The sequence below is a fragment of the Lactuca serriola genome, chromosome 5 (genome assembly GCF_051521515.1).
Source record: "Lactuca serriola cultivar US96UC23 chromosome 5, Lser_US96UC23_V15, whole genome shotgun sequence".
NCBI lineage: Eukaryota > Viridiplantae > Streptophyta > Magnoliopsida > Asterales > Asteraceae > Lactuca > Lactuca serriola.
Window position 1 is genome coordinate 158,815,310 of NC_136412.1, and position 27,966 is coordinate 158,843,275.

General features: G+C 40.2%; 1 pseudogene; it reads right to left on the reverse strand.

Moving 5' to 3' along the window:
• Window positions 1-889: 889 nt before the first annotated feature.
• The window catches only part of LOC145053182 (polyubiquitin-like), a 216,143-nt pseudogene continuing 189,066 nt past the window's right edge, over window positions 890-27,966 (reverse strand).

Genomic DNA, 27,966 nt, shown 5'->3' on the forward strand with positions numbered 1-27,966 from the left:
TACAATTCTAACTCTTAGAAACTGATTGTAACAATACGAAGTATGAACTATCTTGAACGATCGATTGAAACTTGAATGTATTGTCGATTGAAAGTTAAAACTTGAATTTAATGCGTTCATGTACACATTGTATTTTTTTCCTTGTGGATCGGACCAGATCATCATGCATTCTTTCTGGGCTAAAAGCTGCAATGAAATATAATGCAACAATTAGTTAAACAAATAAAGGCAAACCTGAAAAACTAGTTTTAACCAACCCGTTTCTACAATTCGCCATTGCTTCAAATTCTTTACTACCAAAAAAATTCTCATTGGTTTGACACATAAGTTTAACGTTTCAAATTTTTTTAATAGAGAAAAAGTACACCTCAAATTTTGTTTCCTTGGAAAAAGCAAAAACTTATAACAGTGTAAAGTTTATCAACAATGGATTTCTATTTATCACAACTTGCTTTCAAAACGGATGATTGTTTATGTGCACTGATTCTTTACTATTCCTAAAAAATTTCTTAGGATAAACCAGGATATATTTTGTTTTCGATTTCAGTTAGAAACCCTATAAACAGAAAATCAGTTCAAACTATCACCAATCTACATGATTATAATCAGTAAAAGAAAGAATGCGTAATCACCCAATCGCAAGTCGCAAACAAAATGAGATTGTCTATAATGTAACCTAAATTCTAGCCCATACCAAATCCCATTTCTTACACATTTTCATACCAAATTTGATATTAGCCTTTTAAACTTCCATAATTCATCATTCTAGGTTGAGTTTAGTAATTGTATAGTTATGTTTTGAATCGTATTGAACGAAGTGTTAGTACCCAAATCAAAAACAGTATTGAACAAAGTCTCTCGAATCTCCATGACAATGTTTTCTAAAAAACCAATGGTTGATTCTTACCTATCCAAAGAAAATACTAAACCCATATTACAAAACTTCCCAGTTAACACTGAGTTTATGTAAACCATTAAAGTAAAACTCAATCGCAGTCAGAACACTGAAACAAATAAGTTTTGGATACCACCTGCTCCTTTAACCTCGAAATCGCACGGTAAGGTGTATAGTGGACCCCTTTCGAATATCGTAATCAGCCAAAGTCCGCGCATCTTCAAGCAGCTGCGTCCCATCAAATATAAGCCTCTGCTGATCAGGTTGAATACCCTCCTTGTCCTGAATCTTTGCCTTCACATTTTCAATAGTATCGTTTCTCTTGACATTCAGAGTGAGGGTCTTCCCCGTCAAAGTCTTGACAAAGATCTGCATATTCCCTTTCAACATCACATCCAATGTAGATTCTTGTTGGATGTTATAATCCGCTAGAGTTCTATCATCCTCAAGCTGCTTGCCGTTAAAGGTCAAAATCTGCTGATTCAGTGGAGTGTTTTTGTCCTGAACCCTAGCCTTCACGTTAGCAACCGTATCGGAGCCATCAACTTCCAAATCGATGGTTTTGCCAGTTGGCGTATTGACGGAGATCTGGATCCTTTCTCGAAGACGGAGACCGATATTCAGGGTAGATTCCGTGTCCTCTATCTTAGCATGGACATTGTCAATCACATCAGAGCTTTCAATCTCGAGAGTGATAGTTTTTCCAGTTAAGGTCTTGACCGAAATCTGCGTTCCACCACGGAGACGGAGGACGAGATGAAGGGTGGATTCCTTCTGGATATTGTAGTCCGCCAGGGTTCTTCCATCCTCCAACTGCTTGCCGGAGAAAATGAGCCTTTGCTGATCAGGAGGAATACCTTCTTTGTCCTGAATCTTGGCTTTGACATTTTCGATGGTATCCGAACTCTCGACCTCTAAGGTAATGGTTTTGCCGGTGAGGGTTTTGACGAAGATTGCATCCCGCCGCAACGTTTGAGGGTTTTGCCAGTGAAGGTTTTGATCGATGAGTTTTTGGTTTTGATCTACGTAACGAAATATGAGGAGACAAAAGGCTATGATTAATCTCTAGTGGCTCTATTGTAACATATTATTGTAGATTAATATTCCAAATTGTAACGTTGTATTATTATAATTGTTCGGAATGGTGAAATCTTTAGTTTATTTATTTATTTATTAATTTTAAATGGGTTATCCTAAGTTTAATCAGCTTATGTAGTAGGTTATATGGGAAACTACATAAACATGTCAATCTGGTGACAATCCATTTATCTAAAAGTTTGGGTTAAGTTGGAAATAACTCGTTTAAATAAACATGTTGGGTTAGATTGAAAACTTCAACCCAATTAATAAATTGATTTAACCCAAACTCAATCCAGGTCGACCCATTGTCGCCTCTAATCATATAGGAGCTAAAGGTTTTAAGAGTTATAGTGATTTGCAAACTTAGGGAGTCTAACTTAGGCATCCGTTATATCCACCACTAACCATTATAGTGGTGGGTGTCACGTTATCACCACTGACTATTACTAAACCTATCGGATACCCACCACTAACTACTGCATTCAACATCATTTTTTTATTATTTTTAATTCAAAAATACAATAAAATTACATTTTTTTTAAAATAAAAAAAAAATTGAATTTTTTTAACTAGTTTTTCATTTTATAAAAATAAAAATACAACTTCAAACTACATTACTTAATTAATCTAGAATTAAAAAAATACATTACTTAAAAAACCTAAAATAAAAAAAACAAACATAAGTAAAAAAACAAAAAAAAAAAAAAAACTAATCTCCATTCACGTTGAGTTCATACAAATGTTCCACGACATCTTCTCGAAGATTGAAACATGTTTCCCTATTATGAATTTCAACAACTCGTGATAAAAATTCATTTGATCCGGGTACGAACTCTTCAAGCGGAATGACTTCGTCGTCCGGATCATACGTGCAAATCGTTCGACCTTGATCTTCAATGATCATATTACGCATTATAATACTTACTTGAACCATTTGTTTAATTATGTCTTTATCCTAAAGTCGTGTAGTGTATTTTACTACATGTCATGTTTGCTTGAGGACTCCAAATGCCCTCTCGATATCCTTCTTCGTTGATTCTTGTCTCTTTGTGAACAACTTTGTCTTTTCACTTAGAGGAACCGGGTATGTCTTTATAAGTGTAGAATAATTCGGGTATATCCCATCACAAAGGTAGTAATTGTATTTATACGCATATTCGTTCACCGTAAATGTCATATCAGGTGCTTTGTCGGTCCAAAGATCGTTGAAAAGAGGAGACTGAGCAAGAACTTTAATGTCGTTGTTAGACCCCACAACTCCAAAAATTGAATGTCATATCCACAAATCATGAGATGCAACAACCTCTAACTTTATAATTGGTCCACCTATATATCTCCTCGAGTGAATTGACAACGCCATGCAGTTGGACATTTTTCTCAAGCCACATGTGTACAATCTAGATTGGCACGCATACCCGAAAATCCGTGTCTCTCTTCATAAGTCGGATATGATTTCTCAATATCAATTGGAGTAGGTTTACACAAATATTGTTGGTGAAAAACCTCATACACACATGCAGAAAACCAATCTACACAATCAATTGTGGTCCTCTCTGATACTTTCACGTATTCGTCGGATGCATCAAATGTTATACCGTATCCCAAATACATAAGCTCAACCGCACACTTTTGTATACTACTAAAACTCATTCTTCCTCTAGCATCGGGTTTTTGTTTGAAAAAATCATAACGGGCTTCGAAAGCATTAGTAATATGTATAAATATAGCCTTATTTAGACGGAAACGACGTTCGAACGAGTTGTCAGTGTAAAGAAAATCATTGGCAAAGTAATCACGTACCAATAAGTTGTGTGCAGCTTGACGATCACGATTGACGACCGCCCTTGTACCAGCAACATTCAAACTTTATTCATCGTGAATGTGTTGCACAACGTTAAAGAATGTCGAGATGAATTCTCCGTCATCATCTGAGTCAAAATTTTTAAAGAAATCCATGTTTTTTTTGTTTAGAGAATGAGGGTGTAAAATTTGATGAAAAATGAAGGTTATATTTATAGCTATTAAGTGTGTAAATAAATGAAAAACTTGAAAAATTGATCGTCGAACGGTCAAGAACGAAAAAAAAACATTTTGATTGGCCATTTACATTCGTCGTCGGGAACACAAGGTGTAACGCTTGGTCCAAGTATTATTTATTTCTCAATATTTTAGGGTTTTGGACTGGAACTCGACGTGTTGGGAAGCTCCAACTCATCGTGTACGAATTCTTTTGGATGCGGGTTTAAGGACTCAACTCGACGAGTTGGGGAGCCCTAACTCGACAAGTGGACACTGGAAAGGAAAACCCTAATTTTTAGGGCTTGCACCCTATTTAAAGGCCTTAAACCCTTTTGTTAGCCTGCCTCATCACCCCCTTTGTCAAGAGAAACCCTAGTTCATGCTTTTCCTATCATTGTGAGTATGTGAGAGCTTAAAGAGTGCATTCTTGGAGTTAGTTTGAAGAGGCTTGAAGGAGGAAGTGTATAGCTGAAGAAAGAGGCTATATATCCGGTGTCTTCACTGTCGAGGCATTCATATTGAGGTATAAAGTCAATACCTTGATCATTCATTTGCTAGATCTCTCCATTAGAGGGGTTTGTGTCATTTTAGCTTATTCTTGGTTCATTCTTGGACTTGAGCACGGTTTGAAGCTATGACTTTAGATATGGACACCTCATGGCCTCTTTGAACGTAAAGTTGCCATTTTTATTAAGTCACGGCCCTCCTTCATGCCCTAAATCCCTTAATAATCAATGTTGGAGTATCTTAGTCCCTTAATGCCATGTATGGACGTAAAGTTAGAAACTTTACGTGATTAAACCACCCTAGAACCTCATATCTGCAATATGAAATGTTGAAGCAAAGAGATAGAGGCTTAATGGGTCAAGACCCTCTTCAAAGGAGCTAGGGTTTGGGTCTAAAGCTTATTAGACGATCTCAGGGGTAAAGTTGGAAACTTTACCCTCCTAGTCGTCTCTACGGTTAGGGATCCGAAGTTTGGAACCTTTGGATTCAATAAAAAGGGACTTAATGCATTAAGTGGGTTGGCGGATTAAGAACTCGACGAGTTCACAAGGGAACTCGACGATTTGGTTCGGGGTTTCCTCTATTTCTGGATACTAAGCTAACTCGACGAGTTGATGAGATAACTCGGCAAGTTGCCTAGGGTTTTTTCTGGTTTTCTAAACACTGAAGGGACTCGACGAGTTGGCAGATACACTCGACGAGTTGCGTCAACATGGACTGTTGACCTGCACTTTGACTTTGACTCTGACCATGGTTCACCATGTTTGACTTTAATGGTATCTTTGGTATTTCGGGATTTTGATGAAGTTAGTCACATGGTGATTGTAGGCAGTTGAGTTCGGATGTGTGAGTCGTGATTTGATTGTATCAGTTCAACATTCTTGAGAGGAAAGTCTCCTCATCATACCAATGGGTCGAAGGCACCAAGGCTGACCCATTTTTTGATATGTGGTACACTAGGGATGTAATGATATATGGTTTACTAGCTGGTTATATGTTATATGGTATGCTAGTTCTTTTGTGATACTTTCATGAAAGGCCTCGAGGGGGTTCCCTAGGCACTTGGGTGTAAGACATTGGAGGGTTTCTATGGCATCTCTAGTCAAGACCTCGGGGGGTTCCCGAGGCATTGATCTAAGACCATGTGGGGGTTCCCATAGCACCCGTAGTAAGACCCTTGTCACGCCCCCGAACCAGACAGCAGAAATGTCCGAGGGCTCGCGTGACTTAAATTGAAAAATTATCACAATGAATATACATGAAACGTAACACATTCATCACCAAACATTACATAGTACAACTGGCATTGTTTACATCAAGTACATGGTTTACATTACATGATCCCAAAATATAAAGTGTTTGATGATTAGCAACTACAAAAGAAACTTTCGACACACTGGATACTTCTTCATTCTAACAATTACCTGAGAATACAAGTTATTTTGAAAACAGTCAACATATATAATGTTGGTGAGTTCATAAGTATGTTTGATGGAAAATAGTTTATGTCGTTCGTAAAACCCATAAAATCTGATATTTTCTGTATTGAGACTTTTCATGAAAATGTTGTGATGATCTTGTAAGTATATGTGTGAGTGATTTCAAAACGTGTATAAGTGAGAAGTTTTGCATATTAGTTATTGAAAGTACAAGTGAATAGAATTGGTTTCCCCGGAAAACCCGATGTTTTCCGATAAAATATTATGATTGTTTTTGTATTATTGTATAGTCACAGCGAATGAATATGATTCCCATGATTACTTAGATGGTATTGGATCTCTATGTGAGTCATTATAACCATGCATGATAATGACTAGTTCTTCTGTCTTGGCATTCTAATGAACACCGAAATTGATCTTAAGATTTTGTCACCCTAGACTGGCCGAGTCTAACTGTTGCGAACAGCTTAGGTGTGAGGGAGTCACCCCCATATAGATCTATACGCAAACTCTCGCTCTCCCTCCATGAGACTTTGATTACAACTACAGACTACGATCAACACTTATTGGTGCCGCCCGTTATTACTCACTTAATCCAAATGAATTTGATTAACCTTGATTAATGACCTGATTTTAGTTTACTTAAAGATAACGCAAGCCTAACAGACGAGGAGAAGAGGACTACTAAGCCCTAATAATTATGTATGTTATTTAAGGCTGTCGAGTATACGAAAGGCGCATTGGCCCATTTCACATAAGATTTATTTGGACCTTACTAGCAATGCTAATGGGCCATTGAGGCCCAATAGCATGTAAAAGCCATTAAGGGTCCCTTAAGCATGTATGTGGGTCACAGGACGCCCAATAACATGTATTATTTATGTTGGGCACAAAAGTCATGTTAATTGGTCATGAAGGCCCAATAAGCATGATTAGAATCTTTCAAGCCCAACAATTAAAATGTTTACTTGTTTTGTATAGTATTAGTGTTGCGAAGTTATATAATTGATATGTCGTAATAATCACCAATTTGTTTTATAACGATTCATAGATTTATAAAAATAGTTATTTTTCTATTTAAAACCCATAAGTTATAAAGTTTTGTATATTTTGACCCAATTATTTTATTATTAATATAATTGACTAAAAATTAGGGCTGACAATTCTCGACACGACCAGCGACACGACACGAAATAAATGGGTTTGGGTTGAGTTTTTCAACCCGCCAACATGTTTATTAAACGGGTCATATATGGGTTTCTCAAAAAATAAACGGGTTGACACGTCAACCTATTTATATTTTTAATAAAAAAAATTATTTTATTTTTAAATGTATTTATGTATCATGTATTAATATTTAATAAGTATTATACAATATATACAATTGATTCATAGAGCAATTGATTGTTTTGACATTTTGACTCGTTGTGAATGGCCTAAGGTCATAAGTTGTAACCTGTAAGGCTAAGTGTGTAACATGTTTCTATGAATGTTTTTTTATTTTCATTTGGATGTTTAAGACTTAAATGTCTAAAATTCGGATATGGTTGCATCAACCATCAAGAATCTATTCATGTTTAATTTTCAATTTTATTTATGGAATCTGACAATGAACCCAAATCTAACCCACGAACTCGTATAAATAAATGGGTTGGCGGGTTATATATGGGTTTATGTTCCAAACCTTCCAACCCGTGATCCGCCAACCTACGACCTGTATATGTAAATGGGTCGTGTTTGGGTTGACATATTTTGACCCGCCAACCTGAACATGACACGATTGTCAACCCTACTAAAAATATTACTTTGACCAATTCAGCCCCTTATTTTGGTAAAGTTGGCAATTTTATGCCCTTTTTATGAAAAATGACATATTAGGTCCTTGAACTATTTTTCTTGACATTTTTGACCTAAACACTTAACTAAATGACATTTTCAGCCCACAATTTTATGTAGGACAGTTTTAGCCCCTTAGTTAAAAGATTTGCATTTAAATCCACACTTTTAGCAATTTTTACCCAAAATCCAAAATCTTTTCATTGTTAGTCCCTTTTGATAAATAAGGCCATTTTAACCCCTGAAATAGGTTTATATACGTTTATAGCCCCTGTTTGGAGAAAAAATTTCATTTCAACCCTCTAAATTTTGATTTTTCGCATATTTAGGCCTAAATAGCCGAAAAGCCCAAACTTTAGCCCATTAAGCTAAAATTTACATTTTTAGTCCTTTAAAAAGCCCAATATTTATAAAAACTCTTATTTTAGCTGTTTTGACTTTTTGATCCTTGTAGAAACCGTGAATGACATCTTTTTCCCCATCTTTTGTTTATTTATCAAAAATGGTCCATTAACAAATTTTATGTTGTAGTATGTTTATTTTAAAGCTTGTATGGTAGTTTATCTTGACATGTTAAGTGAACTATAACCTAGATCACATATCTTTCCTTCTTGAACTATAGATCTCGAAATATATTTCATTTTTGGCACATAGTTACCACATAAACACAAGAAATCACACATAACATACAAATACACATAAATCTTCACATTTTACTTGTATTCTCCCCCATAAATCATATGAAAACCGAAAATAGAAGGGTATGAACTCACCTTAGGTTTGTGGGTTCAGTTTTTGAAGAAGATGGAAGAAGTTTTGGCTTTAGTAAGCCCTCCTTGAATAGATCTTGAAATTATGGAGGTTTTCTAAGAGTCTGATCACAAAAATGCTTAGAATTAATGATCTTAGCATAAGAATGAAGTTATACAACTTGGAGGTGTAAGGACTTACCAAGGAAAGATGAGTTTTTGATGGAAATCTTCTTGATCCACCTTAGATCTTCGAAAATTTGTGAAGAAGATGAAGCTTTTCTAGAGAGAGTGTAATTGAAAGAAGTTGATGAAATGTGTGTGTGTGTGTTGTGATCTTCAGCCGAGAGGGATAAAGAGAGGGGAGAGAGAGTGGTGAATGACTAGCTTGGGTGCATGGAGGATTTTGCATGGGTGTATGATGGACAAAATGGAGGTGGCACTCCAAAGTCAACCCTCATTTCATCCATTCTTTTATTTTTTGTTTTACTTGGGCCGAAATGGGCCAAGGAAGGAGGAAGGAAATCACTTTGGCCCATTCTTGCCTTGGCTCGAGTTCATGAGGCCCATAAGGAAAACTTATGGCCCATTGGGCCCTTAAGTGTATTCACGGCCCAAACTTAGCATAAAGGAATGGATTTGAGTCCATTAAGGCTAATTGGATTTGTTATGGCCCAATAAGGCCCATTAAAGATAAACTAGTCCATTTTAGGCTTATAAGACCCAACAAGGTTAAGTCTCATGAGAGTGGGTTCAATGAGACCCCATTTAAGAGTTCTAAGCCCAAAATAGTCAAATTGGAAGCTTATTGTCCCATTAGGCCCAATAAGGAAATCCTAGTCCATATAGGACTTAAACCGGGATTTCTAGGGTTTTCAACTTGACTTGATGAATCTAGGTTTGAATGTGTTTCCATAGGTTGAACTTCAAGCACAAAATGAATTAGAGTTACGAGTTTATAGTAGATAATGTTTACAAGAGTACATAATTTCCTAGCTAGAATGCTAGTTGTGACATCATCCCCCCGGTAGAGGGAATTTCGTCCCGAAATTATTTTTGAAGCTAGAGTTCAAGAATGCGAAAATAAGTGAGGGTACTTCTATTTCATCTGGTCTTCGCGTTCCCAAATGAATTCCAGTCTATGCTTTGCGTTCCATCGAACCTTCACTATTGGAATGCGACTTTGCTTAGTACGCTTCACCTCTCTGTCCATGATCTCGACGGGTTCTTCCACGAACAGGAGATTCTCGTTGATTTTGATTTCTTCCAACAGGATGACGAGAGTCTCATCGGATAAGAACTTTTTCGAATTTGAAACATGGAACACGGGGTATACACTGCTAAGTTCGGTAGGTAGCTGCAATCTATAAGCCACTGGACCGATTCAGGCAAGAATCTCGAATGGTCCAATGTATCGTGGGTTTAGTTTTCCATATTTCCCAAAACGACTCACCCCTTTCTAGGGAGAGACTTTTAACAAAACCCGATCCCTGACTCGGAACTCCAAGGGCTTTTGTCATTTTTCAGCGTAGCTCTTCTGTCGGTCTCGTGATGCTTGAAGTCGAGCTTTGATTTGAACTATCTTCTCTGTCATTTTGCGTATGATTTCTAGTCCTATTAATGCATTACTTGGTGTCTGTTCTCTTGCTAGCTGAGTGTCACTTACCTCAGCCCAACACAACGGTGATCTACATTTACATCCATATAAGGCTTCAAAAGGAGCAACTTTGATGCTTGAGTGATAACTGTTGTTGTACGAAAACTCAATTAAAGGCGAGTGGGTATCCCACAGTCTTCCAAAGTCTATCACGCATGCTCGAAGCATATCTTCAAGCGTTTGAATGGTCTGCTCGCTTTGACCATCGGTTTGTGGGTGGTAGGAAGTGCTCATGTCGAGTTGTGTTCCCATAGCTTTCTGAAGCGATTGCCAAAAGTGTGAAGTAAATCTACTATCTCGATCTGAGATGATAGATATTGGTACTCCATGGAGTCTCACAATTTCCTTGATGTAGATTCTCGTCAATCGTTCCATCTTGTATGACTCTTTTATTGGCAGGAAATGAGCGGATTTTGTCAACCTGTCGACTATTACCCATATGGTATCCAATCCATCTGTTGTCTTGGGTAATTTGGTCACAAAGTCCATAGTAATCCTTTCCTATTTCCACTCGGGTATTACCAGTTGTTGTAATAGTCTCGAGGGCTTCTGATATTCTACCTTCACTTTAGCACAAGTGAGGCACTTGCTAATGTAAGTGGAAATTTCTGCCTTCATGTTAGGCCACCAATACTACTGCTTGATATCCAAGTACATTTTATCTTAACCAGGATGGATGGAGTATCGTGTCTTGTGGGCTTCATTCATGACTACTTCTCTGAATCCCCCAAGTTTAGGGATCCAAATTCGATTCATGAAATAATATGCTCTGTCCTCCTTGACTTCGAAGTTCTTTTCCATTCCACGTAACGCTTTGCTTGTTCTGTTTTCTATCTTCATGGCATCGAATTGGGCTGCTTTGATTTGTGAGGACAGATGGGATTTAATGGTTATTGAAAGAGTCTTCACACGATGATTTGAGTATTCTTTCCGACTCAAGGCATCAGCTACGACGTTAGCCTTGCCTGGGTGGTACTTGATTTCGCACTCATAATCGTTTAGCAGCTCAACCCATCTTCGATGCCTCATGTTTAACTGCTTTTGATTTCAAATGTGTTGGAGACTCTTGTGGTCGGTGAAAATGGTGCACTTGGTACCATAAAGGTAGTGCCTCCAAATTTTCAATGCGAAGACCACAGCTCCTAATTCGAGATCATGGGTGGTATAATTCACCTCATGTGTCTTTAGTTGTCAGGATGCATTAGCTATCACTTTTCCATGCTGCATGAGTACACAACCTAAACCCTGATTCGAAGCATCGCAGTAAACTACAAAGTCCTCTGTTCCCTCTGGTAGTGATAGTACTGGTGCACTACAGAGAGCTCGCTTCATAGTTCGGAAAGCAACCTCCTGCTTTTCTGTCCATTCAAATGGCACGCCCTTTTGTGTAAGCATGGTAAGTGGCTTGGTTGTTTTGGAGAAGTTTTGAATGAATCTTCTGTAATAGCCCGCGAGACCTAAAAATTGACGAATTTTTGTGGGTGTCATTGGGACCGCCCATCCTTCAATGGCTTTGACCTTAGAAGGGTCCACATGTATCCCTTCTTGACTGACAACATGACCCAAAAAGTTCACACTACGGAGCCAAAACTCACACTTAGAGAGTTTTGCGTATAAATTTTTGGTTTGTAGGGTTTCCAAGATTTCCCGGAGATATCGGCCATGCTCCTCTTCACTTTGAGAATAGACTAGGATATCGTCAATGAAAACAATGACAAAATTGTCGAGGAATGGTCGGTAGATTCGATTCATCAGGTCCATGAATGCGGCAGGGGCATTCGTTAGACTAAAGGGCATTACAACAAATCCGTAATGTCCATAGCGAGTTCGGAAAGCGGTTTTGGGGATATCCTCTTCCCGGACTTTGAGTTGGTGGTATCCGGATCACAGATCTATCTTAGAGAAGTAACTTGCTCCTTGGAGCTGGTCGAATAGATCGTTGATTCTCGGAAGTGGGTAGCGATTTTTGATAGATAGCTCGTTTAGTTCTCTGTAATCAATACACATCCTAAAGGATCCATCCTTTTTTAAACAAAGAGGATCGGAGCTCCCCAGGGTGAGAAGCTAGGTCGAATGAATCCTTTGCTCAAGAGTTCACTAAGTTGGCTTGACAGTTCTTGCATCTCCGCAGGAGCCAACCTATAGGGTGATTTGGCAATGGGTGTGGCTCTCGACACTAGGTCAATTCGGAACTCGACTTTTCTTTCTGGGGGTATCCCCGGAAGATCTTCAGGAAAGACGTCTGGGAAGTTGCAAGCCACTGGGGTGTCTCGAATATCGACCTCTTCCTTGGACTTATCAACTATGTGAGCCAGAAATGCCAAGTCCTTCTTTTGTAGGTACTTTTGTGCCTTAATGCACGAGATAAGACGAAGGTTCATATTGGGTTTGTCCCCATATATAATTAGGTTTTCGTGGTTAGGGAGATGAAGGCGAACGACCTTCTCACAACACATAATTTCGGCATGATGGGGGCTCAACCAGTCCATGCCGACAATCACATTAAACTCATAATAGTTACAGGCATCAAGTTTATTTGAAATACGTGTTGATTTAAGGTTAGGGTGCATCCTACATAGATTACCCTAGTTGATTATGTTTTCCCATTAGCCATTTCCACCGTAAAGGTTTCATTAAGCTTTTGGGGTTGTTGTTTTAGCAAGTGTTTGAATTTATTACACACAAAGCTTTGCTCTGCCCCGGTATCAAAAAGGATGCATGCATATGAGTGGTTAAGGAGAAACGTACCAGTGATAACATCGGGATCCTGAACCGCTTCTCCTTGACCCATAGTCAGCACACTTCCTGCTGCTTTTGTTGCCTGGTTGTTTGCATTGGGACAATTTCGCCTGAAATGTGTGGTCTTCCCACATCCATAACAGGTATAACTGGCTCTATCCTTTGTGCTGATGTTGTTGTTGTTGTTGTTGTTGTTGTTGTTGTTGTTGTTGGGCATCTGGTTTTGTGGAAGTTGGGTTCTACAATACTTTGCTGTATGGCCCTTCCGGTTGCATCTTGTGCACATCATCTCTCTGCATTCCCCATGGTGATGGTAGTTACATTTGTTACACTTGGGAAGATTCCCTGTGTATTGTTTCGGAGCATTCTGCGTGGATGAGGCTGGAGCATGCGGTGTTGTGGTAGCTTGGATTGCTGCATGGACAGTCACTGTCTGTTGCTTCTTAGATGATTTCGAGTTCTGTTTATCTCTTCTCTTGTTGTTCTTCCCTTTCTTATTCTCTTCTTCCTTCTTGACATCCACTTCCACAATCTTAACACTCTTCTTGCTGCCATGATCATACAGTTTCTTGGCCATTCTTTTGGCGCTATCAAATGTCTCAGGGTTTGCCAAAATGACATTCTCTTGGATAGGTGCAGTCAATCCCCAGATGAACCTCTCAATCTTTTTCCCTTCTGAGGTGATCATACCCGGACATAGAAGGGATAGCTCGCTAAACCTGGATATGTATGTGTCGATATTGGAATTCTGAAGTGTCAAGTTCCACAATTCTTGTTCCATCTTTTGTAACTCGCCTCTAGGGCAGTAGTCTGCCAACATCATTTCCTTTAGTTCTTCCCAGGGCATCGTGTTTGCCACTGGAAGGGTCATGGCTTCGATGTGACTGTTCCACCATCAGAGGGCTTGATCAACAAAGGTACATGCTGCAAACTTGACCTTGCACCCATCTGGACACCTGCAAATTTCAAAGACGGATTCAATTTTCTCAATCCACCTCTTTAGGGCTATGACACCTCTCGTTCCATTAAAGGTCCGTGGCTTGGGGTTGGTAAAATCTTTGTAAGAGCAAGTCTTGGTAGGTCCTTGATTTATTCCGTTGTTTGAACTTCTAGCCCCCTTCCCGTTTCCTCCACCATTGTTCCCTTGGTGGATTTGCGCCATGGATGTCATGACTGCAACAGATACAACTGCTTGAAACACAACTGAGTCGAATTCCGGTGGTGTCGGTGGTTGATTATTTCCGCGGTTTGGTCTCTGCGGCATCTTGTTGTTACGAAATAGAAAGATGTTGAGTATGTATTGCTTTTAAGTTGGGAATTTCGTGAATCGGTTTGCACATCTAAGTGTTTCCATAATTTACACTAAGCAAATAGAATGTATAACACATAACAGATAACAATATCACGCATATTATTTTCCATTAATATTATCCGCACTTTGATACATGAAAATTTGCTCGAAAGATCATACATAAGGGTACAAAGTTTGACAGCATAACGACTCTATGAGTAGTGTAATCACTTAAACATGGAGTCGATAATACATAGTAAACATAAGAGAACATAGTACTAATAGGGTAAAGCTGGTCCTAACACACTTGGAAGCGCCCAACGGTGGCAGCGAGATCATATACCGAAGTGTTATGCCAACAACTGGGCCATCTCAGTCATCTCTCCAATGACTTCATCTCTTTCCTATTCAAACTGCACCGCTCGTGCTTCCATGGAAAATAGTTGTTTTCATAGAGCGGCAGCCTCAGCCTCCAGAGAACGATTCTCTATCGCGGGATTCCCTGGTGGGGTAGGGTGGTTCTATTGCGTCTCGTCGGTATGTGGTGTGACAGAGGCCTTGTTTGTGCCTCTTTCTTTGTAGATGAATTGTATACGAGAAATCGATTAAGAACAAAATGATCAATGTGATGAACATAGATAGTAAATAAGTCTTTGAAGTTTTATTACTCTCTATAAGCTCTGTTACAAAAATAGAATTCGAAATCTAGTAAAAGCTCTCTCTATCTAAACCAAAGCTTAGTCCTTATTTATAGGGAACACGAGAGTACAAAAAATACTAAGTCCGAAACAATTACGCTTCGTACAAAAGTGACTTAGTAATTACATTACATACAAAAAATGGACTAAACACTATTCGACTCTTTACAAGACTTCGACCCTTACAATCTCCCCCTTTGTAAATGAGTCGAACTACTCAATTCGTGAGAATCTGAGCAGCTAAGTGCATCATCCTTCGTATCTCGGAATACCACGTTAAAACCTTCTTTAACTCCTTCTTGTCACCATCATTATTTTTCTTGCAGTTGTTCATACGAGCAATAAAGTTCGTATATTGTGACGTTGTATATCTTTCGATCTCAGCAACATGAAAGAGAAATCTTTTAGCTTTTCCTTTAGTGTCTTTCCCAGAAAAAACCAAACCAAATGGTTTTAAACAGATTTCTCCATCAGCATACTTTTTCAACTCAGCCCGTATCTTCTAAAGTTCCATTGCAACATATACTTTCCTATCCATACTTGAAGCCAACTCTTCGGCAGTCAGGGCAAGACAATCATAATAATTGTCAATGAAGATTTTTATGTGAGCAAGACCTACTCTGAACACTTCTTTGTCTGTACCCTGGAGTTGTGATGCCTCCATTTCTTTTAAAAGTAATGCAACTTGAATAAGATCATTCAAGTTCATTAGACGAAAGTTTGCAACACTGAAATCAACAGCTTGATTGTTTGCACGAACTACATGATACCTCAAATTTTGTATCGTATTTTCAAACAAAACATCTTTCTTGATAACAACAACTTTCTTGATCTTGATCAGAGACCACACTTCATCTTGCTCTTTTCCAAGTACAGCATGAAACTGAATTTTCATGTGTGTATAATCATCTGGGTTTTCGAATTTCTCAGTAACCTTGTATTGAGCTGTGATAAACATCATTTCGTTTATTGGAAAGTCCAACTGACAAAAATCAATGTTAGCAATCGAATAGCTTTTCCTTGGCTTCTTTTCGAAAGCATACATGTGATTCAATGCAACTCTCGATTCGATTGATTCATATGAATACAGCTTTTTGGGATCACCTTTTTCCATACCAGGTGGATCACTTTCTCTCAATCTCAGAATACTTTGTATATGCCTTTGACGTTTGATTTCAACCTCCACCTCTGCTTTCTTTTCTTCTTTAGTCTTTTCGACTAGCGCACCCTTTCCTTTGTCTTTTGAATCTTGATTTGTTTTTACTGAACTTGAACTACCCCCTTCTTTATCTGAGCCAATCACAATCCCTTTTGTAATCGGTTTTGTAATAACAATAGTTGTAGAGATAGTATCAGATTTCATCGGAATTGTAACTGGAATTTGTGTAGAAAACACTTTTCCAACAACTTTCAAATCTCCTTTGCTCACCTTCGATTCTCCCCCTTGCACCCCTGTAACAACAGGTGGGGCATTTTGTGGCAACATTTGAGAAAATTTGGAAATAAGAGCAACCGCCTTGTGAATAACTTGATAAAGTAAGTTCAACTTCTGAGTAAGGAACTCAGGAGTTAAAAAAGAAGTTGGAGTAGGCTTCGAAACAACAACTTTGAGCTCCTCAAGAAGAGTCTGCAATTTAGCAAGTTGATTGATGTCTTCAGTTGCTTTTGTTTCAAATTTTGGCATTGTGTCTTGAAATGTTTTGACAAAATTTGTAACTGCCCCAACAATTATATCAACGTTTTCTTGAATTGAATTGTACTGAGAATTCATATTCTCAATTTCTTAAGATACTTCCTTCTTCAATTCTTCCAATTTTAGGGTAACATCTTCTCGAACCTTTTTGACATCTTGTACGAAGAGAATATGACGTTCCTTCGCAACAGCCTTCAATTCTTTTAAGGCCCCTTCAAAATTTCCTGCCTGAGCCTTGACACGAAGCTCACTATTTTGATCAGACAGATCTATCTTTTCATGAAGTCTTCGTTCAGCTGCCTTGATCATTAACTCAACTTCAAGACCCGAAACTGAATGTTTTGCTCCTGAATCAGCTTGTGATTGAAGAAGTGAATTTAACTTCCTGTTCAAGATTTTAAATTGTTTTCCTGACATTAACATATGATCAGGAATCTCCTCCTCTTCCGAAACAAATTGCAAGTCTTCGAAAGTGCCTCCAAAACCTCCTCCTTCGGTTTCATCATCGGAATGAAGTTTTGGTGTGTCAGTGGATTGTGATGGAAAAAGAGTAGTAATTGGTTGTTGAAGAATTGTTTCAAACAATGGAGATAAAGTAGAAGTTGATAATGGTAGTGGTAATGAAACAAATGGAGTGGAAATGATAGGTGGTAGTGAAGAAGAAAGAACAATTGGCTGTGAAATGTCGACACTCATTGTAACATTTTCTCCCATATCAGATACGTTAGTAGTGATGTTAGAAATAGGAACCTCCTCAGTAACTGATTTGATAATCACTATTTTGAGTGGAATGGTTGAAGTAGGAGAAATATTTTAAACATGCGAAACTGAAGAAATGATAGGTAAAGAAGTTACCATAGGAGAAGTCGAAGAAACAGGAGTATCAGGAACAACTTCATTGTCAGAAGAATCGTCTCTGATGATAAGCTTTCATTTGTACCTTTTTTCTGTGATGTGTTTCGCAACATCATGAGCACGCCTCTTCTTGGATAACGGTGAAACAGGAGAACGGATTTCACAAACTATTACTCCTTTGCTGCTAATCTGAGTCTTACGAACCATCGGAGAGTCATCAGACGAATTTCCTTTAGATGGTTTCCTATGAATTCGTTTAAGAATTCCAGATTTTGATGGAACAACTTCTTTCGAAGGCTGATCGTCACCCTCAACATTCTTTGTATCACCACCTTCAACATTTTTGGTGAGGATTTCGACTTTGCAGTTTTCACATGATCCTCATCAGATTTCGTGTTCTTGGTTGGCATGGAAGAACCAGTTTCGATTTCAAGCAACACCCCAGTTTCGTCATTAGGGTTTACCATCTGCAAATACTTAACAAGAATCTTGTGCGCAAAATTCACCTTCTTTAACATTGCATCTGGAATTCATGCAACACTTGTAAAAATGTGCTCATCATCTTTAATATTCTTTGGAAATTGATACTTCGTAAATTCAGCAATTTCTTCACCCTGAGGAACTTGAATTCCTTCTTTCTCATATACTTTCTCCAAAATCAAACTCCAGTATCTAGCAAAAGAAATTCCCTTAGCTACACTTGTGCTTTCCAAACTTTTCGTAAATTCTTTCCACAACTGAGTGGCATAATCCACACTCAAGTCATAATACAAACCCATGACCATAGCATAAACTTCTTGTCTTCCCTTGTCAAGACCCACTTTTCTTCCTATTAAGCACCGTAGAAAAATCCCAAATAAGAAATTCCATATACAGGGAAGCCCAGACTTTTTGAAGTCACTTATCTTTTCGAGTGGTGGCTGATGACCCATCTCATTGAACATATGCATAATATGAGGGTTAGATGGTTTGAAAAAGGGTGTTGAATTGGGTAACCCCAAGAACTGTGAGAACATCTTCTTAGTAAGATGAATTCATTTTTCATTCACTAAATTGAAAGTGAGAATATATGTTCCTTTGTTGAATGAAGCAGTAGATGCAGCCATAGACAACCAAGTGAGTGGCACGGCGAAGGATTTAAACATTGTTGTGGCTAGAACTGATCTTTTCAGTACTACAATCAACATCTTGAGATCATCTGGATACAACGAGACATTTGATTCAACCTGATAGTTGTTGCTTTGTATCTTTATCATAGGATGGGATGCAATTTCTTCAGTAGTAGAATTCTGAACAGCAGCCATTTGCAAGTTGATTGAAAGCTTTCAGGAAAAATTAGGGCTTTTGATCTTCTTTGAGTTCTTGAGCGTGTGATTTCAAAAGGAAAGAAGATTTTCCTTTTATATGTAACCAAAATTAATTTGAACCATTTGTCATTAAGAAGAAGATCACGTCATCTCTTGAAACGCGCGCCAGTAGCCGTTATTGTAGCTATGTCAGATAAAGTTCCTTGAAACTAGGGCCAACTTACCAAATGGTTACTTTGTAGACTGTTCGTGAGTACTTGTGGATAAGATCAGACGTTTCATAATTGAGGTTGGGCTCATTCGTTTTTGGGATTCGAAACGAAGTTATTTTCCAGTCTTGTGAAATCATCAGCCTAAGTTGGTATTACTTAGAGCCTCAAGGATTTCGTGAGTGCAGTGATTCAAAGGAAAAAGATAAGAAGCAAAAAAAAATTTGGATCTATGATATCAAAAATGTTGACACGAAAGCAGTTAAACCCCAAGCAAAGGTTGCTTCGTTAATTATCAAGAGAGATAACTAACAGCTTTTTCATTCTCCCGTGAATTACAATCGAATACTTTTAGATAAGTATCAAAGGGCTTCTTTTTCAAGGCTTCAATGGGTGGCTTACGAATTTCGTTACATATCATCCTAAACATAAGGTGATTAATTGTAAACGAAATTACTTGTTTGACCAGTAAAGTCAGTGACAAGTTGCTTTGTCAAATTTGTGAAAGTGACTACGAAAAATAATTGATACTCACGCTGAAATCACATTCAAGAAAAATTATTTATATGGATTTTATTGGGTAACAAATGTCATGGGTTTCGAGCATTTGATTAAAACCATTCATATGAAAGAATGTGATTTGGAGTATACGAAACTTTGGTATAGAAACAAGTGTTTCGTAAGAATCTGGAACACAGTTCCCCGTCAATTCCTTATTAAGTTCGAATATTTGGGTTTCACTTGCATCACAGTCTCATGATTTAAGATCATTAACATAGATTTTTGACATGCAAGTCACAATTGGTTTGATCAATGACCTCTTGAACATGTGTCTTTGTGTGTGAAATGTGTTAAGAAATTTTGTGATAAAAAAGATTGGTTAAGATTCGAATGTACCTCTGTTATATATGTACCAAACAGACAACTCTTAACTCATTTGAGAAGAGTAAGGTAGCTCATTTTGCTAATGCGAATGTAAGCCTAATTTGGAAGAAACTTTCATATGAAATATTTCATTAAGGCTTTCGTAACACACATAGAGTCAGTTGAGGCTTGAGCCAACATGCAGCAGTATGGTTCCAGGGACATCCTAACTAGTATAAAGTTTTATGAGAATTACCTTCCCATAGAAACATAAGCATGACCCTTTGAAGAATTGTCTTGAAGACCTAAAAAAACAAACAAAATAAAAAAAAATATATTTTTGTGATTTTGAATTTTTTTTTAGAAAAAAAAAATTAAACATGCAACAAAAGAAAATCGTTTTGATATTTTTGATTTTTCGAAAATTAGTACAAAAGAAATAAAAATATTTTTGATTTTTCAGTTTTTCAATGAACAAATTCTAAACTAATGAAAAGAAATGATAGAACAAAGCACGTGAAACTTTTTAGTATCAAGATACGAAAACGAAGCGTGTCGAAGCCTCTTAACGCACAGTAACCTCTGAATGGTTCAATCAGCAAGCCTCTGAATCGACACCTCTTTCACCATCAACATTTCGTTAATTTTAAGTATTTGATACTGGAACTGAATTCATATCTAATATTCCCAAACCTGCTAAAATTCTCACAAAAGATTTTTCATCAAGTGGTTTAGTGAAAATATCAGCAAGTTGATTAGTAGTTTTCACAAAAAGAACTTCAATATTACCATCTTCCACACGATCTTTTATAAAATGATCACGAAGAGCAATATGTTTCATTTTTGAATGTTGTACTGGATTATGACAAATGCGAATAGCACTTTGTGAATCACAATACAAAGGAATCTCTTTCATATTAATTGCAAAATCATGCAATTGGCTTTGAATCCAAATGATTTGAGAAGTGCAAGCAGCAGCAAAAATGTATTCAGCTTCAATAGTAGAAATTGTTACACAAGCTTGTTTCTTTGACTGCCAACTTACCAACTTTCCATCCAGTAATTAACACCCTCCACTTGTACTTTTTCTGTCGAGAGTACATCCACCAAGGTTTGAATTCGAAAAGGCTTGAATGAAAAATCCAGATTTTGAACAATACCATAATGTTACACCCATAAAATTTACGCCAAATTTAAACTTTTAATACTAACAAAAGAATCAAATAGTAATTGTTTTTACAAAACATTTCCAATTCATTTATCATCAGAGTGTCCCAAAATAGATCATGAGGATGAGGAGCGGTACGGTCACGCCTTCGCCTTCCTTCGCTCTCCTGAAGTACCTGAAACAATAAACTGAAAATTGTAAGCCCGAGGGCTTAGTGAGCTACCCCCAAAATACCAATACCACAATGGAAGAAACCATAGCCATAACGATCAATCAAACAACATACATACTGGGTCATCGGCCGGACTGGTCCGCCCTACTGGGCCTACAATCTATCTGAATCTATCCTGAGCCTTCGGCATGACTGGTCCACCGCGTGGGCCTACATTCTCCCCGGACCGCTCAGAGGATGTGTTGGCCTTCAGCACAAAGCAGGACCGCCTCAACCCAACCAACAAGCACTAACCATGTACGCATACTATCATATACTGGCATGTACACATAGCAAATATATCTATCTCATTGACCATCAATCATAGAGTTTCACTCATAGCTAGAGTATCAACCTAACATGTCACTAACATACCAATCCTCACGGATCATAAAAGCATAAAATACTATCTATCCTGATTCCGATCCAATAGATCAGAATCTTATGCAGCATACCATAACTACCGATCTCTAGTATAACAACCATCCTAAACAGGATAAATTCTAGCAAAGAAATAACATCACACCCATCCTAAACCAGGATGAAATCTAACATGGCAATAACAAAGCAACCATCCTAACCCAGGATGTAAATCATAAAGGGTCGGCCTTGGTGCCGTAGACCCTATCGATATAGTGAGGATAACTCACCTCGCAGATGTCGATAGAAATGCAAACAACAACTATCGGATCACTTGACACCGGCTCCTTCAAAATTTCTTGTGGTCCATGTAAATGGTACAACGAACCCCATAGCGGTAATGACGCCAAATCTTGAGGGTGAACACAACAGCCCCCAGCTCCAAATCATGCGTCGGGTAGTTCGCCTCGTGAGGCTTCAGCTGCCTCGAAGCGTAAGCAATAACGTGCCCTCTCTGCATCAACACTGCGCCCAACCCCGAGATGGACGCATCGCAGAACACAACAAAATCCTCCATGCACTCTGGCAGGTTAAAGATTGGCGCCTCGCACAATCTCTGTCTCAACGTCTCGAATGCGGTCTGCTGCTCGGGCCCCCAACGAAAAACCACGGCTTTCCTCGTCAGCCTGGTCAGGGGTACGACTATCTTGGAGAAGTCCTGAATGAATCTCCGATAGTAGCCCGCCAATCCTAGGAAGCTCCGAATCTCGGATGGAGACCTCGGGACCTCCCATCTCATCACGGCCTCTACTTTGGCCGGATCCACTGATATCCCATCCTGGTTGACAAGGTGCCCTAGAAACTGCACCTCGCGCAACCAGAACTCACACTTGGAGAACTTAGCATATAAGCTCTCCCTCCTTAAAGTACTCAGAACCTCACGCAAGTGCTCCTCATGCTGCTCTCGCGTCTTGGAATAAACCAAGATATCGTCAATGAAAACAATCACGGACCGATCCAACATCGGCCGGCACACGCGATTCATGAGATCCATGAACGCGGCAAGAGCATTGGTGAGCCTGAAAGGCATCACCACAAACTCGTAATGACCATAGCGTGTCCGAAAAGCAGTCTTCTGCACATCCTCCTCTCTGACCCTCATCTGATGATACCCTGATTGCAAATCAATCTTGGAGAACCAAGATGCTCCCTGAAGCTGGTCGAAGAGGTCATCGATCCTCAGGAGTGGGTAACGGTTCTTCTCCATTACCTTATTCAGCTCCCGATAGTCTATACACATCCGATGCGACCCGTCCTTCTTCTTCACAAACAAAATCGGGGCTCCCCAGGGTGAACTGCTCGGTCTAATGAATCCCTTGTCTAACAGCTCCTGCAACTGTGTAGACAACTCCTGCATCTCAGAAGGAGCCAACCGATACGGCGCCTTGGCTATCGGAGCCGCACCAAGGACTAGGTCGATCCTAAACTCCACCTGCCTCTCCGGAGGTATCCCAAGAAACTCCTCGGGGAATACATCCATAAACTCCCGCACCATGGGTACATCGCCCACTGTCGCCTTACCTGCCTCTCGGGTGTCTATAACATACCGATATACCCTGCACAACCCTACTGAAAGTAGCGCCTAGCTCTCGCTGCTGAACATACAGCTGGTCCTCGATGTGGCCTCTCGCCCTGCACTACCAACTCTCCCCCACTTGGGGTCCTGATCCGTACCAGCTGATGTTCACAATCTATCACTGCCCCATTCGGGCTCAACCAATCCATGCCTATAATAACCTTGTTCCCCCGCAACGGTATGGGAACCAAGTCTACCAGGTAACGTTCCTCGAACAGCCTCAAAACACAATCTCGGTAGACCTCCGATGCTCGCACTGATCAGTCTTCTGTAATCTCGACCTCTAGAGGGCAGCCCAACATGCCCGAAGACTCAGGAAACTTCTTGCTAAGCGCAAGAGAGACAAATAATCGGGTAGCACCCGAATCAAACAACACCTGAACTGGGATATCGTTCACATGGAACAATCCTAAACGCATATACACAGAGCACATATCAATATCATAACATCATACAAATAAATCAGAGGAAAAGAATCATACCCATCACCACATCGGGTGCAGCACGTGCCTCCTCGACTGTCAGCTGAAATGCTCGGCTCCGAACCACTGGAGCCTCCGACTTGACCTTCCGACCATCCATAACCCGTGCTGTCGCTGACGCTGGCGCCACTGCCGGCGCTGTTGCTGCTGTCAACCTGGGACAATTGGCCTTTTTATGGCCCCTCTGATTGCAATAGAAGCAAATCAGGTCTGATGTCTGAATCGCAGAAGCAGGGGCAGTACAATCTCTGCCAAAATGCCCTACCTTGCCGCACTTATAGCAACCTGAACCCGGCCCAGTGCGACAAACTCCCTCATGTGACCGACCGCATTTCCCACAGCGGTCCCGCCCTGACTGGCCTTTCGTCCTACCATCAGATCCCTTAGGCTTCTTTCCCGAAGCCCCCATCGCCTGCCCCTCAGCGGCCTTCCTCTTCCGTATGTGCTCTAAATCAACCTCTCTCTCCCTAGCCCTGGCAATCATGGACTCCAGGGTAGGTCAAGTAGAGAAACGAACATGCTCCCGAATATCAGCCCGTAGCATGTCATGGTATTGGGTCCTCCTCATATCCTCATCCCCCGCATACTGGGGTACCAACAAGGCCCTCTCCCGGAACTTGGCGGTGATCTCCATCATAATCTCCGTAGTCTGTCTCGTATCAAAGAACTCTCTGGCCAGCTGCTGAAGCTCCACAGCTGGTGCAAACTCAGCCCTGAATCGGGTCACGAAATCTGACCATGACATAACATCAATGGCTGGGGCTCCCAACGTATCGTCAATCAACTCCCACCAATCTCTGGCTCTATCCCTCAAACAACCTGCAGCGAAACGGACCTTCAACCCTTCCGGGCAGAAGCTCGTCAGCTGCGCAGACTCGATGTCTGTGATCCATCTCCTAGCAGCAATGGGGTCCTTCACCCCATGAAAATCCGGTGCACCACTCCCACGGAAGTCCTTAAAGGACAGTGTATGTGTACCCACTTGGCTAGACGCCAGATCACTCCTGAATGCCCGGAGGCGATCCTCCATCAGCTTGATAATCCCATCCTTGATTGACCCAAAAATGACCGGGGTCGCCTCATGGATACCTCTCGTAATCTCAGACGCGATGAACTCGCGTAACCCATCATCGACATGCTCGGAGCCCGCTCCCGAACCCGATCCTGATCCCCCTGCTCCATGACGTGTGACCACCATTCTGAAAATAATAACACAATTGTCAGGATCACATATACCCCGAAAGGTCTCACACACTCTCCAAGTTTCCATGTTCCATCTCGGCCCTCCTTGAATCGAGTACGGATCCTCTGCTTTCAGTAGTACGGGCTCATACTACCTTCCACATCTATCCGTACTTTCCTCAAGGATTGCCTTGACTTCACCAAGTCCCTTTTCACCAATGCTCTTCCCACTGATCACATCCTAGGTTTCCCTAGGGCACTCTCCGACATACTCCCCGCCATCAGCTGCATTAGGAGTCCTTACCGCGTCCCCCTAACTAGTTTGCGGATACTGTTACATATCCGTTCACTAGTTAGTCGAAGTTGGCCAAAACCCCCATAGCACAAGCAAGCAACATTCGTGCGTTGAGTAACCAAACCAGGCATAACCTACACATGCCATCCTACACCTAAATAAACAGTCCAAGCATACAACTCATACAACAGGCATATAAGGCATCCTTCCTAGATCCTCAGCCCTAACTAGCATGCAATTCTCATAATCATATATCAGGCACACAAGTCATCCTCCTAGACCCTTAGTCCTATTCTAGCATGCAGTTTCCTGAATCAAAACCATACAACATAACATTACAAGTATGGGTATCTTGGGGAAAGCTTACTTGAGCCCGTCCGGTCGCACGCATCACACACTTCGTCTTTCTTAAAACTTCCCATTTTAGATTTTAGAAAACCATTTTCCTTGTAAAAATCTTTTAGTCCCTCGGTTTGAGTCCAGACACCCCCGAGGGTATGTCCGAATCCCTAAACCAGGGATCTGATACCAACTTGTAACATCTGAAAATTCAAGCCCACAAATTTCATTTTAATTATTTATTTCATAAAAGCATTCATTAGAAAATATTGTGCCAACACGTCATTTCATAAAACAATGTATCATGTTCGAAACACACGTCATAAACAAATATCATATCAGAGTACAATCCCAAAAAACTTCGTGCGGAAAATCATATGTGTGTGTGTGATGTCATGCTACGCCGCCGGCTCCTTCCCCTTAGACGAAGAGGTACCTGAAACCAAAAACTAAAACCGTAAGCACAAAGCTTAGTGAGTTCCCCCATCATACCACATACCGTACAATACTACCGGTATCTTTCAACCGATAATCATCATCGGTATCTTTCAACCGGTAGTCATCATCAGTATCTTACAACCGGTAATCATCATCAGTATCTTTCAACCAGTAATCATCATCGGTATCTTTCAACCGGTAATCATCGTTGGTATCTTTCAACCGGTAACTGGGGTCTATTACACCCCCTACTACTAGCATACAACAACAAGGTATAAGCATACAATCAGGCATATCTGAGTACTGAACTACCCTTCGATCCTAAGGACCACTGTCAGGGGAAAACTATCCCTATCATACACGTAACATATCATACAGATATATCTCATAACCAAACACGTATCCATACCAAGACAATAATCACAAAGACAATCATCTTCTAAAATACTCCTACTTGGTGGGCCGGCATTGTGGCCTTAGACCCACCCCTACTGGAAGGTAACTCACCTCAAAAGGCTGGCTGCTGAAAAGCTGATCCGCAAATGTCTGACAGCTGCTCCGGTGATCCCCAAACTTTATTTCCATAAAACACTTAATCATATATTGATACTATTCCCAGGTTAAAATGACTATTTTACCCCTGATCGATTCCAAACCAAAGTCAAGTCAAAGTCAAAGTCAACTTCCAGTTGACCCGTCACGCCGAGTTGGCTTGCCAACTCGCCGAGTCCATATCCATTCGATTGTCCTTACTCCCATCTCTTCTCGTCGAGTTAGGCATTGACTCGACGAGTTCACTTCCTAACTGACACTCAATGGTCCTTCCTCTGACTCGTCGAGTTGTATGAACAATTCGTCGAGTTAATCTTCATCCGATGAACACGTTCTGTCCTCGACTCGCCTAGTTGATGAGCAACTCTTCGAGTTCTATGAAGATTTCCCTATAGTCGCCGAGCACCTTCATGCACTCGCCGAGTCCCATGAACTTTCAGATCAATGGCTTAGCCCAGAACGTTGGGTCACTCCCCAGAGACCCCCTTAAAACCTTTCCACACTCAACTGGGTCCTTTCGACCCTCAACAGAATGGGACAGAACACCCTAGACTCGTCGAGTCCAAGAATGGACTCGCTGAGTTGGTCACATACATACCCTAAATCTTTTCTTTCTGATGTACATCCTTTGATCAAAAGATAGATCCAAGCTTCTACAATCGATCTAGCACGTAAAGTTACAAACTTTACGTGCTTGCATGGGGCTTTGAGCTCAAAAGGACATAAAACAAGCTCATATGGCACATGGGACCTTTCATGGGTGCAAAATCGACCCAAATTTGCCTAGTGACTCCTTTCATGATGTGATTCAGAAGCTTAAACCCCCAACCATGTTTGCAAACATGGTTGGCCACCAAAAATGGCTCATAAAAGCCCTAAACCTCCCCAAAAAGGGATCTAACAAATGAATGATCAAGGTTACAACTTTTTACCTTCAATGAGCTGAAGAAGGTGCACAAACTCAGGTTCCCTTGATCTCTACTTGCTTCTTCAAGCTTCTCTCCTTCCTTCTTAAGATCACAAGCACCAAAATCCACCAACAAGGCTTAGTTTGCTTCAAAAACGGCTAGGGTTTCAGTGAGGGGTGTTTAGGAGCATAAAGGAGTGATGGAGGCTGCATAAGGTCGTTTAAATAGGGTGCAAACCCCTGGATTAGGGTTTTTGTCCAGACAGCGGCTACTCGCCGAGTCCGGGACCCGACTCGCCGAGTCCACAGCTTAAACTCCGCGTCTCATCCCACTTCTACTCGGTGATTCAGTCCTTCGATTCGCCGAGTCCAAGGCCAAAATTTCAAATCATTTAAAGAATTAAATACAATAATACGTACCAAGAACCAGGTGCTACAGTCGATTTTGGGCCTTGGGCCATTAGGGGTTTTGGACTTTGGCCTAGCGTGTTGGGATTCCTTGGATTTTAGGCCCATGATGGGTTTGGGCCAATTTGGAAGATTGGGCCACAAATATAT